We start from the raw sequence: 16,243 nt of genomic DNA on the forward strand, positions 1-16,243 counted from the left end.
AAGCTTCAACACAGGATTACTTGTGTGCCAAACAGCATACACAATAAGCAATACACAGAGCAAAAGATTTATATTCCATAACTTGCTGCGTCCTTAGCCAAACTGTTCCAGTAAAGCTACAGCATTGGCATATACCCTGCAATGTGGAAAATTGCCCAGGTATGTCCTGTACACAAAAAGCAGGACAAGTCCAAACCAGTCATTACCACTCTATCAGTCTACTCTTGATCATCAGAAAGTGATGGAACAGTGCTATCAAGCGGCGCTTGCTTAGCAGTGACTTGCTCTCTGATGCACAGTTTGAACTTCACTAGGGTCATCAGTTCCTGACTTCAAAACAACCTTGGCTCAAACATGAACAAAAGAACTGAACTCCAGAGGTGAGGTGAGAGTGACAGCATCAATGCAGCATTTGACTGAGTGGGGTATCAAGGAGCCTAGCAAAACTGGAGTCAATGGGTATCAAGGGGAAATCTCTGCACTGATTGGAGTCATATCTGGCATAAAGAAAGATGGTTGTGATGCTTCATCAATGACTTTCCCTTCGTCATAAGATCAGAAGTGAGGATGTTTGCTGATAACTGCACAATGTTCAGCACCATTCGCAAGTCCACAGATACTGGATTAACCCACGTTCAAACGCAGCAAGACCTGGACGATATCCGGGCTTGGGCTGACAAGTGGCAGGTAGCAATGACCAACTCCAACAAGAGAAAATCTAACCATCACCCCTTGACATTCAACAGCATTACAGTTGCTGAATTCCTCCAGCGTCAACATTCTGGGGGTTACCATTGACTAGAAATTGAACTGGACTAGCTATATAAATAATATGGCTACAAAAGCAAATCAGAGGCTAAGAATCCTATGGAGAGTAACCCACCTCCTGACTTTCTAAAGCCTGTCCACCATCTACAAGGCGGAAGTCAGGAATGTGATAGGATATTCTTCACTTACCTGGATGAGTGCAGCTCCAACAATATACACTCAAGAAGCTTGACACAATACAGGATAAAGGGGTCCACTTGATTGGCGTCTCATCCATAAACATTCACTCCTTCCACCACTGACAAGTAGTGGCAGCCGTGTGTACCATCACCAAAATGCACTGCAGGAACTCAGCAAAGCACCTGAGACAGCACCTTCCAACACATGTCTGCTAACATCTAGAAGGACATGGGCAACTGATATCTGGGAGCACCACCACCTATTAGTTCCCCTCTGAGTCACTCACCATCGTGACCTGGAAATATATCACCATTCCTCCACTAATGCTGGATCAAAATTGACTGTAGCAGTTCAAAAAGGAAGCCCACCACTGCCTTCTTAATCGTAATTAGGGATGGGCAATAAACTCGCCAAGACAGTGACATCCAAATCCCATGAATTAATTTTAAGCAATTCTCAAGCTAAATGTGAAATTCCATTATAATATGGTCATTCTTCCAATGAGAATCCCCAAATATGAGATTACTGTTTAATTCTGTTACAATACACATAACAAGATCTAATATAGCCTGTTCCCTGGTTGGTTCTGTGATGTATGAAAAACTGAACAAAGAATAATGAAAAGAGCAGTATAGAACAGACCCTTTGGCCCTTCAAGCCTGTGCCAATTATGGTGCCCTAACTAAAAAAGACCTTCTGTCCTTACTTGCTCTGTATCCCTCTATTTCCTCCCTATCCATCTACCCATCCAAATGCTTCTTCAATGTTGCTAATGTACCGGCTTCCATCATATCCTCTGGCAGCATGTTCCAGGCACCCACCACTCTCTGCATGAAAAATTTCTCCCGCACATCTCTCTTAAGCTTTTCCCCTCTCACCTTAAAACTGTGCCCCCTTGTAATTGACACTTCCATCCTTGGAAAGAGCCTCTGACTCTCCACTCTGTCTATGCCTCTTATAATTTTATAGACCTTGATTGGGTCTCCCCTCAACCTCCATTGTTCCAGTGAAAACAATCCTAGTTTATTCAACTTCTCCTCATAGTCAACACCCTCGAGACCAGGCAACATCCTGGTGAACCTTCTTTGCACTCTCTCCAAACATCCTTCTGGTGGTGTGGTGACCAGAACTGCATTCAATACTCCAAATGCAGCCTAACCAAGATTTTATATAGCTACAACATAATTTCCCAACTCTTGCACTCAGTCTCCAGCTGGTGAAGGCAATCATGCCATATGCCTTCTTAATCACCTTGGCCACCTGTGTTGTCACTTTTAGGGAACTGTAGACCTGTACGCCCAGATCCATCTACATATTTATGTTCCTAAGGGTTCTACCATTCACAGTATAATTCATACCTAAACTTGATCCTTCAAAATGCATCACCTCGCATTTGTCCGGATTAAACTCCATCTGCCATTTCTGTGCCCAAGTCTCCAATCTATTTATATCCTGTTGTAACCTGTTGTGTCAATCCTCGGCACTATCAGTAATTCCATCAATTTTTGCGTTATCTGCAAACCACCGGCACACAGTGGTTAGCACTGCTGCCTCACAGCACCAGGAAACCAGGTTTAATTCCCGGCTTGGGTCACTGTCTGTGTGGAGTTTGCATGTTCTCCCTGTGTCTGCATGGGTTTCCTCTGGATGCTCTAGGTTCCTCCCACAGTCCAAAGATGTGCAGGTTAGTTGCATTGGCCATGCTAAATCTTCCCTCAGTGTACCCAATCAGGTGCTGGAGTGTGATGATTAGGGAATTGAAACTTCATTACAGTGTGAATGTAAACCTACTTGTGACTAATAAATATACTTTATTATTTACCTCCAGATCATCTATATATACCACAAACAACAGAGGTCCTAGTACTGAACTGCCTCAAATGGATTCCACCAAACTGTTTTCCAAACTATTCTTTGTGATTTGATTTGTCTAGTCTATTTGAAAATTAATGTCCTCCATGATTATTGCATTATGTTTGGTATAATCATTTCTTATTTCTTGATCAATACTTTATTCTATTAGAAGGTCTATAAACTATTCCCATGGTGCCTCATGTTTCTTGTGATTTTTAACACCAGCCATGTTAGTTATATCTCCTGATCTTCTGAATTGCAATTGATTTGATTTATTATTGTCACACATATTGGGATACAGTGAAAAGTATTGTTTCTTGTGCACTATACAGACAAAGCAGACTGTTCATAGAATACGTAGGGGAAAAGGAAAAGAGAGGGTGGAGAATATAGTGTTGCAGTCATGGATAGAGAGTAGTTTTCAACAAAATTGAGCAATGGGTCCTAAAGCAGATGTTCCCTCCATTTGTGCAACTCACTGGAGGCCCAGCTGAGATTAGCTAATTCAGCAGGCCAAAATCGTGTCAGCTGGTGAATTTACCTAATAAACCACAGTTTTTGTGTTTGTCAATGAATGTGTCTTGACAAAAGAGCTCAAGCAACTGAACTTTCTGTGGGAACAGAAGCGACATTGTATCATGGAATTTAAACAGCAGTACCAACCAGAATTACTTTGCTGCAAATTATCAGGGGTATCACAACTTGTACTTATTTTAAATGCTTATCTGATTGAAGTATTCTCTGGAGCCACATGTCCATGAGGACACTAAGAGTAATTAGTAAACCGTTAGATTACAGTCAAGATTTCTCTTGGACTAATCATGTTTATACGTGCACAGGAAATCCAAAGCAAAAATGATAGCAAACAGGAAACATCAGTTTATGGTTTGGGAAAACTGATTACATCAGGACTGGGACTTGTTTCCCAGATTTTTTTGATGTAGAAGGAGGGACGATCTTGAGTTGTCCTGGTGGTTAGAACTGAAGTATTGTCGCACCAGATTACATGAGCTGCAATAACCCTGAGTTTTATTTCACTGCAAGTTAGATGACAATAGCTTACTCTGTCTATATTGTAATTGTACTTAGGAACAGCAGGTAACATAGGGCAGGGAAAGCTTCACAGGAGATAAGAATCAGGAGAATCTACAGTTCTTTTTAATATCAAGAGAGGGATTCTGACACTAGGATTATTTGATCCTGTACATGTGATCTGGTGAAGTAGAATATGTTATACATTCCATCTCAGTGGCTGAATTTTATTTTTATGGACTTTGCCTACAATAGATGTTGCATAGAATTTCACAACTTGGTAAACAAAGAATTGCAATGCAAATATTTTTAAAGTCTGTTATTCAAAAAAGCATTTATCATCCAACCATGAAGTAATTGGCCCCTACCTCCACCCATGTCCCTTCCACATCACTTCCTCAATGCCACACTGAAGCAATTAAATCAATCAAGACAGATTATAACTCAATGTTTATAAAATCAATATTATTTTAAAACATTTCACTTCACCATATTTGCGTCATTCATTGCAAACTAAAAAAAAGTAAGATGCATGTAAAGGAAATGGCTAGAAAATTAAAAATCTAACCATTTATATTGGTGCTGTTAGTGACAGTTGGGCGTGCAGGAGACATTCTCCCAAAAGCATTCTAAGTGCAGAATTTGCATAAAAACCGGAATAAGTCCAACTTTTTTTGGCGAGATCTTCAGAATGAATCTCCCACTCTTCGAGCACTGCACAGTGCCCTAGTGAAATTCACAATAAAAATCTGTGCATGGGGCTTATTCCCACTGGAGATGCCGGCAGCATAGTGCTGAGCAGGCCGCTGCATATGCGCCAATCTGACAACGGTGAGATCAGCACGTGCGCAGTAATCCCGCACTACTGGCCAGCCCTGTGACCCCAGCTTCTCCAACTAACCCCTATCCCCCCCCGACCTGCCTCCCAATTATCGTTCCCCCCCTCCCCCCACCCCGCAAACAGCCAGCCACGATTTCAACCACCAAAAGAGTAAATGGACACAGTTGGAACAGTTAGGAACGAGGAAGCAGGTGGAGACTCGCTGAGCTCTTCTAAGAATTTTTTTTAAAACTTTATTTCAATCCAATTAAGTCAAATTAAAGCCAATTCAGAGTCCCAACAATCCAATCCAAGCAGACAAGACAGGGCTCTCACCACCTGCCTTGGGCTTGATCTACATGATCCAAGCTGATTGGAGTAGGTGTAGCTCCGCCTCCAAGGCTTGATCTAATTTGCATCTTAACCAAAAGGCCGAGAAGCCGCTTTTAAAAATTGCTTCAAATGAAGCTGAAATGTAACCTAATGACTTCAACCAAGTACAGCATGTCATTACTGCACTGGATCTTAGCCAAAAGGCCGAGAAGCAATAGAGAATAAATTTGCTTAAGGTAAAAGGCAAACTTCATACACTCTTATTAGAACTAACATGGTCCTCTGCCATTTTATGGCTGTGATGACTGAAGATTGCCCAGCCCTGTCAATAATCACATCATCCCAGGCCCTGCCAATCTGAGGACTACCGCCAATGTCATCAGGGCCAAAAAGATAGGACAAGTCAGCAATCTGACTCCGATGCCAGTGTCATCGAGGGATAGGCACCAAGACATAGTGTTCACACGTGTAAATTTAAGACACTGTGAGCACAGGATGGGTTTTCACAGATGACCTTTGTTCGTTTTATCATAGTAATGTTTTGTTTCTTTTGTATTCCTTGATTGCAAATCTGCTGAGGACCCAAGTGAGCCCTTCATTTTTTTAGATAAAGCCTCATCAGTGTCTTATGATTGATGGCAAGGGCAGCAAACTTTCTTACAGAGATTATGAGGTGACACTGGGGTCGTGGATTGCCTCCTCAGAAATGTGTGTGAAAGAGGGGGCGCCCTTGCAATGAGCTAACGCTGTAGCTGAAGGATTGAATCAATGTAACCTCGGTGCCAACACCCCCCCACCCCCAGCCCCTGCCACCCTGAAAATTCACCTCTGCCTGCCTGGGCTCCCCAACAGATCTATCGATGGAATCTTCCTCTGAGGCATGTGGAGCTACCTCAGTGTTCTCATCCTTGGGTGGGTACGCCCTTGCCAAATGAATGCAGCATACTATGACGATAAGTGGTATTTGTTTTAGAGGACATTGCAGGGACCTCGCAGCGGAATCTCACCTTCAGTAGCCCTGTTATCCTCTTGACCACTGCGTTTGTGGAGGTATGACTCGATTGTATCTTCTCTTTTGTCTCTGTCCTAGGGTGCTGCATAGGCATCATCAGCCACCTTTTCAACAGATATCCATCATTACCCAGCAACCAATCAACAAACTCAACTGGAATCACAAACAGCCTTGGCACTATATATCATCATAGGAACAGCCTGGTACTTCATACAGGCTAGCTTAATCTGTGCCTGCGGTTGCATATTATCCAGATGTTCATGGCGTGACAGTATTCCTATTCACAAAGGTGGCCAGCTGACTCACTGGCCACAAGAGTGCAGTCTACAGGACCCTGGATGCAGGGGAATCCAGCAACAGCCTTTGGTTCATTCATCCTGGCTGGCTTGGACCATCCAGTAATGGATGAATGTGCGGACCTGTCTGAACAGAACATCAGTTATGAGTTTGATCCAGTTATGATCGGGACACTCTAGTGTGACCTCCCAGTGACCCCTTGAAAGATCCGGATGCATAAAAATTGAGGGAAACTCTGACTTCAGAGTCTTGAGCATTTGGTGTGTACCCATGCAGTTGGAGACAATCTTCATGACTCATAGAATCCTACAGTGCAGAAGGAGGCCATTCAGCCCATCATTGAACATAGAACCCTACAGCGCAGAAACAGGCCCCTCAGCCCATCGAGTCCACACCAACCACAATCCCACCCAGGCCCCATCCCAATATCCCTACACATTTACCCATTAATCCCTCTAACCTACACATCCCAGGACACTAAGGGGCAATTTCAGCATGGCCAATCAACCTAACCTGCACATCTTTGGACTGTGGGAGGAAACCGGAGCGCCCGAGGAGAATGTGCAAACTCCACACAGACAATGCCGGGAATCGAACCCAGGTCCCTAGAGCTGTGAAGCAGCAGTGCTAACCACTGTGCTACCATGTCACCCAAGTCTGCACCAACCACAATCCCATCCAGGCCCTATCCCCATAACCCCACGCATTTACCCTAGCTAATCTCCCTGACATGAAGGGGCAATTTAGCATGGCCAACCCACGTAACCCGCACATCTTTGACCTGTGGGAGAAAACTAGGGCACCCAGAGGAAACCCACACAGACACAATGAAAATGTGCAAATTCCACACAGTGACCCAAACCGGGAATCAAACCTGGGTCCCTAGCATTGTGAGGCAGCAGTGCTACCCACCATGTTGCCCCAATCTGCGGCAAAATGATGTCAAGGCTTCCCTAGAGAGACAGAACTTCCTGTGGCACTGGACCTTGAATGTGTAGGGATAGCTGTATCATGCTGCCACTGTAAGGCAGCAGTCATGGCATCTTCTGCAGGCCTGTCCTGCTTGCTCTCCCTACTGGCCCTACATCCCCTGTTCCTACACCTATCCTCCCAAAGTTCTCCTCCTGTGATGCTGCCTGCAGACACCTGGCTTTCTTTCCCTTCTGCCCCTCCCTTCCTCCACAGAGAAGGTCCCATGCCCCGGCCAAGTGCACAATCCTCATCTACTGAAATGCAGATGGCAGCGTCCCATACACTGAAGGCTGCTATGTACAGAAATGCTCCAACAGAATTAACACAACAGAAGCTCCTTCCGAATAGGGTTAATAATGCAAATACCTCATCATAAACAAGAGGGAAAGGTCTGAAATCTCAACAGTGATGCTATAGCAAACTCTAACCCAAATTCCTCACAATTCTCACAACCAATGCTCCTACCTCCAGTTATTCTGCCCTTCGATGACTGAAATATAGCACGGGTGTGCAATAACATCAGGCTGCTCACCTGACTTCTTGCATGGTTTCAGTGCTTTTGGGTTCAGCATGCACCAACCTGAGCAACATAAAATTCTGTCCTACACCTGGTTGGATTTCAGAGGACAGAACTGGGTTCAACAGTGAGGTCTCCTGTGGTCAATTAAAGAGTGACAGTTACTAAGTTTATAAATTCATAAGTTTATAAGATATAGGAGCAGAATTAGGCCACTTGACCCATAGAGTCCACTCTGCCATTCAATCATGGTTGATATATGCTCCTCATCCCCATTTTCCTGCCTTCCCACATCTGCTTTGTCCATACCTTTTATCACCTTGAATACCTCAATTTGATCTCCCCTCATTCTTTTAAATTCCAGAGTATAGGTTTAAGCTGTTCATTCTCTCTCCATACAACAATTCCCTCATAAAACCATAAGACATAGGAGCAGAATTAGACCACTTGGCCCATCGAGTCTGCTCTGCCATTCAATCATAGCTGATATTTTTCTCATCCCATTTTTCTGACCTTTCCCCATAACCCTTGACCCCTCTTATTAATCAAGAACGTATCTATCTCTGTCTTCAAGACACTCAATGACCTAGCCTCTACAGCCTTCTGTGGCAAAGAGCTCCACAGATTCACCACTCTCTGGTTGAAGAAATTCCTCCTCATCTGTTTTAAAGGATCGTCCTCTTAGCCTGAGGTTGTCTCCTCTGGTTCTAGTTTTTCCTACTAGTGGAAACATCCTCTCCACATCCATTCTATCCAGGCCCCGCAGTATCTTGTAAGTTTCAATAAGATTCCACCCCCATCCTTCTAAACTCCAATGAGTACAGTCCTCAACAATTCCTCATATGACAAACACTTCATTCCAGGGATCATTCTTGTGAACCTCCTCTGGACCCTTTCCAAGGCCAGCACATCCTTCCTTAGATCTGAGGCCCAAAACTACTCTCAATACTCCAAATGAGGTCTTACCAGAGTTTTATACAGCCTCAGAAATACATCCCTGCTCTTGTATTCTAGCCCTCTCAACATGAATGTTAACATTGCATTTGTTTTCCTGTCGACTAAACCTGCATGTTAACCTTAAGAGAATCTTGAACAATGACTCCCAAGTCCCTTTGTGTTTCTGATTTCCTAAACATTTTCCCATTTAGAAAATAGTCTATGCCCTATTCCTCCTTGAAAAGTGCATAACCTCTCATTTTTCCACATTGTATTCCATTTGCCACTTCTTTGCCCACTCTCCTAATCTGTCCAAGTCCCTCTGTAGCACTCTTGCCTCCTCAATACTACTCATCCCTCTACATATCTTTGTATCATCTGCAAACTTAGCAACAATGCCTTCAGTTCCTTCCTCCAAATCGTTAATGTATATTGTGAAAAGTTGTGGACTCAGCACTGACTCCTGAGGCACACCACTAGTCGCCAGCTGCCATCTTGAAGACTCCTTTATCCCCACTCTCTACCTTCTGCCAGTCAGCAAATCATCTATCCATGCCAGGATCTTCTCCTTAATACCATGGGCACTTAACTTATTTAACAGTCTCCTGTACGGCACCTTGTCAAAGGCCTTCTGGAAATCTAAATAAATCACGTCCACTGATTCTCCTTTATATAACTTCCTTGTTACCGCCTCAAAGAACTCTAACAGATTTGTTAGACATGACCTCCCCTTGGCAAAGGCATGCTGACTCAGTTCTACTTTATCATGCATTTCCAAGTACTCTGCGATCTCATCTTTGCTAATGGAGTCTCTGGAATCAATCTAGTAAACCTCCTCAGAATTGCCTCCAATGCCATGACATCTTTTCTCAAATTTGGGGACCAAAACTGTGCACAAGGCAGCCTCACCAATGCCTTGTATAGTTTAAAGGGAAATATACACAAGAGGACTGAATTTTGTCACGTGGAATGAGACCATGGCATGGGGTCAAACGGAAGTCAAAACCCCATTTGCATGAATCAGCCAAATCATGGCAAGCGAGCAGGCTCAGGTGATGCATTTTGGCCGGAATAATGTAGGGGGAAGTCATATGATAAAGGGTAAGCCCGTAAGGAGTATAGAGTCGCAGCGAGACCTGGGGGTGCAAGTGCAAGGTGGCATGCAAGTGGAGAGTGTGGTGAAGAAAGCCTATGGTACGTTAGCCTTTATAGGAAGGGGTATAGAATATAAGAGCTGGAGTCTAATGTTGCAGTTGTACAGAACGTTGGTTCGGCCGCATTTGGAGTACTGCATACAGTTCTGGTCACCTTACTACCAGAAGGACGTGGAGACTCTGGAGAGAGTGCAGAGGAGGTTTACCAGGATGTTGCCTGGTATGGAAGGACTGGGGTATGAGGAAAGATTGAAGAAATTGGGGCTCTTTTCCCTTGAAAGACGCCAACTGAGGGGGGATCTAATAGAGATATATAAGTTTATGAAGGGTATAGATAGAGTAAACAGAGGTAAGCTATTTCCTATGATTGCGACACATAGGACAAGGGGCCATGGACTTAAGGTGAGGGGGGAGCGGTACAACACAGATGTTAGAGGGAGGTTTTTCACACAGAGGGTAGTGGGGGTATGGAATGCTCTGCCAAGTAAGGTGGTGGAGGCAAACACGCTAGAGTCCTTTAAGAGTAACTTAGACAGGCATATGACTGAGTTGGAGATGGGTGGATATAGGAGAACCTTTTAAATAAGGGTCATTAGCATCGGGGCGTCCCTGGTAATGTAAATAGGTATAGTCTGATATTAATTTTTTTTTTCTCTTTCATTCACAGGTTTTAAGTCGGTCCACCTTGCGTCCAACGAGGGGCATACACACGATGGGTCGTACTGGGGCTGCTCTTGGTTGTTTGAGATTGACCTAGTGCTTCATGTCGTTAGTGTGTGCCTAAACTGGACCAGATACTGGGCAAGACGACAGCTCAGTGACTATCGCTGATTGCTGTGCAGACACATGGATTTGGGCCGGTGTCTGTGGGAGTTTGCACATTCTCCCCGTGCCTGCATGGGCTTTCTCCGGGTGCTCCGGTTTCCTCCCACACCCCAAAGATATGCTTTTAGGCTGATTGGCAGGAATAAATTGTCCCTAAATCAGTTTCCCTCAATCTGGATGGCCATAAAACATTAGAATGGGGTCATGAGTAGAGAGGTGGACTGGTGGTGTTGAGATGGCAGCGTGGGCTCATTGGGCCAAAGGGCCTGTTTCCCGGGCTGCTCTTTGTTCTTTGAGCACCTCCTGTAGCAGCAGGGACGTAGTAGACAGCTACCTCTTCAGGGGACAAAGTAGAAAGGGTTGAAAGCTTCAAGTTTATAGGTGTCCAAATCACCCACAACCTGTCGTGGTAACCACCCCCCCATGCTGACACTATAGTTAAGAAAGCCCACCAACGCCTCTGCTTTCTCAGAAGACTAAGGGTGACACAGTAGCACAGTGGTTAGTGCTGCTGCCTCAGCATCAGAGACCCAGGTTCAATTCCAGCTTGGGTTACTACCTGTATGGAGTCTGCACATTCACTATGCCTGCGTGGGTTTCCTCCAGGTGCTCTGGTTCCCGCCCACAGTCCAAAAAATGTACAGGTTGAGTGAATTGACCATATTAAATTCTCCCTCAGTGTACCCAAATAGGTGACGGAATGTGGCAACTAGGGGACTTTCACAGTAACTTCATTAGTGTTAATGTAAACCTTACTTATGAGCTTATTTGTGACTAATAAATAAACTTTACTTTAAAAAAATTGGCATGTCAGCTACAACTCTCACCAACTTTACAGACACAACCGGAAAGAATGCTTTTTATAGTGTATCACAGCTTGGTATGGCTCCTGCTCTGCCCAAGACCACAAGGAATGACAAAAGGTCATGAATGCAGCCCAAACCATCACAGAAACCAGCCTCCCATCCATTTACTCTGTCTACACTTCTCGCTGCCTCGGCAAAGCAGCTAGCATAATACAGTACCCTATACACCCTGGAAATTCTCTCTTCACCTTCTTCCATCAGGACAAAGATCCAAAAGTCTGAGGATATGTACCAACTGACTCAAGAATAGCTTCTTGCCTGCTGCCAAAAGACCTTAGAATGGACCTATCCTGCATTTTGATCATTCTCTACACCCTAGCTATGACTGTAACACTACATTCTGCACACTCTCGTTTCCTTTTCTATGAACAGTATGCTCTGTATAGCATGCAAGAAATAATACGCTAGTATGTGACAATAATAAATCAAATCAAAAGGATTGTAAACTTTTAATTTAAAATATAAACTCAGCACTACAGTAGCACGGTGGTTATCACTGCTGTCTCTCAGCACTAGGAACCCAGGTTCAATTCCAGCCTCAGGTCAGTGTGTGTGAAGGTTACACATTCTCCCCGTGTGTGGGGGGGTTTCCTCTGGGTGCTCCTGTTTTCTCTCACTCCAAAGATGTGCAAGTTAGGTGGATTGGTCATGCTAAACTGCCCTTTAGTGTCAAAGAACAAAGAACAGTGCAGCACCAGAACAGGCCCATGATGCCTGCCTAAACTAAAACCATATGAATTTACAGAGTCCATATCCTTCTATTCCCATCTTATTCATGTATTCATCTAATTGCTCCTTAACTGCTGCTATTGTACCTGATCCCACCACTTCCCCAGGCAGCACATCCTTTACAATCACCACCCTATGTAAAAAAACTGGTCTCACATCTCCTCTAAACTTTTCCCCAAGCACCTTAAAGCTTTGTCCCCTAATACTTGACTTTTCTACCCTTAGAAAGGGCATCTGACTATCCACTGTCCATGCTACTCAATCTTGTAAACCTCCATTAAGTCACTCCTCAATGTCCATCACTCCAATAAGAAACCAAATTTATCCAACCTCTCCCCATAGCTAATACTCTCCAGATCAGGCAACATCCTAGTAAACCTCTTCTGTACCTGCTGCCAAGCATCTACATCCTTCTGCTGATGTGGTAACCAGAATTGTACACAATATTCTAAATGAGGCCTAACTAAGGTTCTGTACAGCTGCAGCATGACCTGCCAATGTTTACACTCAATCCCCAACCGATGAAGGCAAGCATGCCATATGCTTTCTTGATTATCTTATCCACCCTAACCAGGGGAATTAACAGGGTAAACACATGGAGTTACAGGGATACGGCCTGAGTGGGATTGTTGCCAGTGCAGACTCAATGGACTGTATGGCTTCCTTCTGTATTGCAAGGATTTTGCCACCATTGAAGCCAGGCAAGCAAGGAAGGCCTCAAAGCCTACCTGGAATACTGGTCCCCCAGTCTTCCATTGAGAGGTCACCAGCAATTGGCCTAACTCCTGATGCCTTGATTGCCAGGCATCCACAAATCTCAGTAAGAGAATCACTAACTTAAAAATCAATGGTGTCATTTTATAAAATAACCTGTATGGTCCACTGATAATATTTTGGTAAATTATTCAGGAAATTACCAAACTGATTATTTTCAATTATTTTATTGAGGAAAGTCGTTTTCAGTAGTTTCATCAGAAAGGCAACAGTAGATATAATACAATTTTGCATACCAGTTATTTACTTGTTCAGAGACCAAATGGCACAACTGCAGCCAAGTTGCCAACCTCAGCCAGAGGAAAACACAAATGTCCCCATCAGAATGGATACTTAAAAATAGCTAACAAACAAGAATATTCTTGCACACTGTCCAGCAGCAACATCAAGAACATTGGCAGAGTTCGGAAATAGGTCACCATGCCACTTCAAGGCTAAGGAATGGTATGAAGGAAAAAGGAGCAAACAAAACAGCAGACTAAAGAAATTCATATTTGACAAAAATGAGGAATGAAGTGTCCAAATAGAATACAACTTCATGTACCTATTGAGACAATAAAAAATACACATAGCATTTGGACAATGTAACAATATAACAAAATGAAGTATATTCCGTGATTGAGACTAACTACAGTAGAAGACAGCACTTAGGCTCAAAAGGCATTTAACAAGTTGGATCAAACTGTCGAAAAGTTAAAAGCTTAAATAATACATGTGTTCAACAGGGCAAAATCCAAAAAGTGAAAGTCTGTACAAATACCAAATAGCAATTCATTAAATAAAGTCATTTCCACAAGACTCTTTCCAATATCAAAACATAATTTTGACTTGTGTGTGGGTTGCTCAGCTCAGGTCAAACCTTTATGGACTGCTCAGTACACTGTGGCAGCCATGTTCTTTGTTATTTGCAAAGAGGGAAAGGGACAAATTGGGCCAGAATTTGCTCTCAGGGCTCTTCACTTACACATGCATATATTCTCTAGGGGATTTTGCAGTGAACCTTACTTTAATTGGAGTCAAAAGGTACAGCACCATGGGCCTCTGAAAATAAATTAAGGTTTAGAATCCCCTTAATCAGATTTAAGAATTGGTAATGTGAAGCACAGACACTAAACCAGGAACTGATACTAGAATGTTGAATTCAAAATAAAAATCAGATATAGAAAGCAAAAAAGAGAAAGGGGAAAGGACAATTGTATTGAGAAAAGACATTTAAAGTTTAACCATCAGCAATAATTAAAATTGAAAGGAATGAAATTTCTCATTTCCATAAGTTATTGGAAAGTACCAGATATTGTTAAATGGGTATGTACATCGGAATGGACATGTCCCAACTTTTTCTGGCAAGTCTAGTTTTCAACCAAGAGACACGTACATGCCATTCAATAGATCTGAATAGGGAGCCAGACAGCAAGATGTCATTTTAGGAAACTTTTGCATGGGTATTGCATCTCAGACAGCAACTTCCAGAGTTCCAAATTTAACTGAGCATCTGTGATCAGAAGTTGCTATCTGATTTTGATGCAAATAATGGTAAAGTCTGTTAGCTTCACTATAATTTCTACTGAAGTCCAATCAATTGTGCCAATATTAGAACAATGGTCATAATCTTAATATTTCTTTTGTAGCCCTATATCAATATAGTGAACAGTCAGAATAGCATAATGACCTAGCAACAATGGTGCATTAATATATTTTACGTAGATCTCAATTTTCCCAATGTCAGCCAAACTATCAGGATTCAATGGGTTTTCAAAGGAGAGGATAAAAGCATAGGAAAATAATTTAAAAGTCTCGCCCCAATGTGCAGCTCTTTCAAAAGCAATGATAGCAAAGGCGGCACAGAAACAGGCATTCAGCCCAGCCAGTCCATATCAGTGACTAAACTGCCCTGACGAGATATGCAAGCCCAAAACATTACTGTTTCTCTCCAAAGATGTTGCCTGATCTACTACGTATTTTCCAGCATTTTCTTTTTTTTTTAAAATTTCCAGCACCCTCAATTTTGCAAGCATTAGAATGGCAAATAAACATCTTGTTATTCACTTCTTGCCTTCTTAAAGGAGCATGTCACATATGTACAGCCAATAAATTACTGTCCATTATTGCAAATAGGTCATAAATCTGTGATAAATCTTTTAAGCTATGCACCTGTGATGTATTCCTTTTTGGTATCATTGACTGAGCTGTGTGTGGTGTGGAGGAGCAGGAGTAAGAAAATAAGTTCAAATTAAATCTTTCTTAAAATGGGATAGATCAAAACTTTTATACTTCCATTAAGAGCTGCTGCCCCTGTAATAGACAGTCTAAGGGTTTACCAAGTCTAGTACGTATTTGGAAAGTGACTTGGTATTAATATAGAGTTTATAAAAAATATTTCTTTGAATGTTAGGCTGCTGACATTGCATATTTCTAGCAGTCCAGAAGGTGCTAAAACTCAACCCTCCAGTGTACAGTTGGGAGTCACAAACAAACAGGTCAATACAATGTTAGAATATACAGATCAGACAGCACCTACGGAGAGGGAAACAAAGTTAAAGTTTCAGGTTGATCAGTTTTCAGCAGAAAAGGAAAAACAGATGCAGCAGGTTTTAAGCAAACGGAGACAAAGGCGGCAAGGGGTGGGTGACAAAACAGATGGTTTGAGAAAGGTTGGAAGGCAGGAAAGATTAAACAATAAAAGGAATAATAGTGCAAGGCAGAAGGAGATAATAGAACAGAAAATAGAAGATGGATCCAGAGGTGTAATTGGAAATAACAGAATCATCAACATCTGTCGTCCAACAGATACTGGGGCAAAGATTTTTAACATTAAGTTCAAAAATTTCTGCTGAGTCTGAAAGTCTGTGCCTTTTCAAAAGATAAGGTGATGTTGCTGAACCTTATGATGAGCTTCACTGGAATAGTATGGGAGGCTGATCACAAAGATCAGAATGGACAGGCCATCAAAAGTTCAAACCTTTGGATTGAATGAGGGTGCTCAGTAAAACAGTTACTTAATCTTCATTTGGTTCCCCTATTTAGAGTAGACTGTCATTTTCAGCAAATACATAATGCAAGAATAAGAAAGTTGCTGCTTTAGCTGGAAGAAACATGAGGCCTTGGGATGGGAGGAGGCAAAAAGGAAAAGTGCAAGAAATGGAATAGAAAAAGTCAAGGACCTTGTCAACCACT

Source organism: Carcharhinus amblyrhynchos, chromosome 1, assembly GCF_965287045.1.
Source record: "Carcharhinus amblyrhynchos chromosome 1, sCarAmb.v2.hapA, whole genome shotgun sequence".
Taxonomy (NCBI): Eukaryota; Metazoa; Chordata; class Chondrichthyes; order Carcharhiniformes; family Carcharhinidae; genus Carcharhinus; species Carcharhinus amblyrhynchos.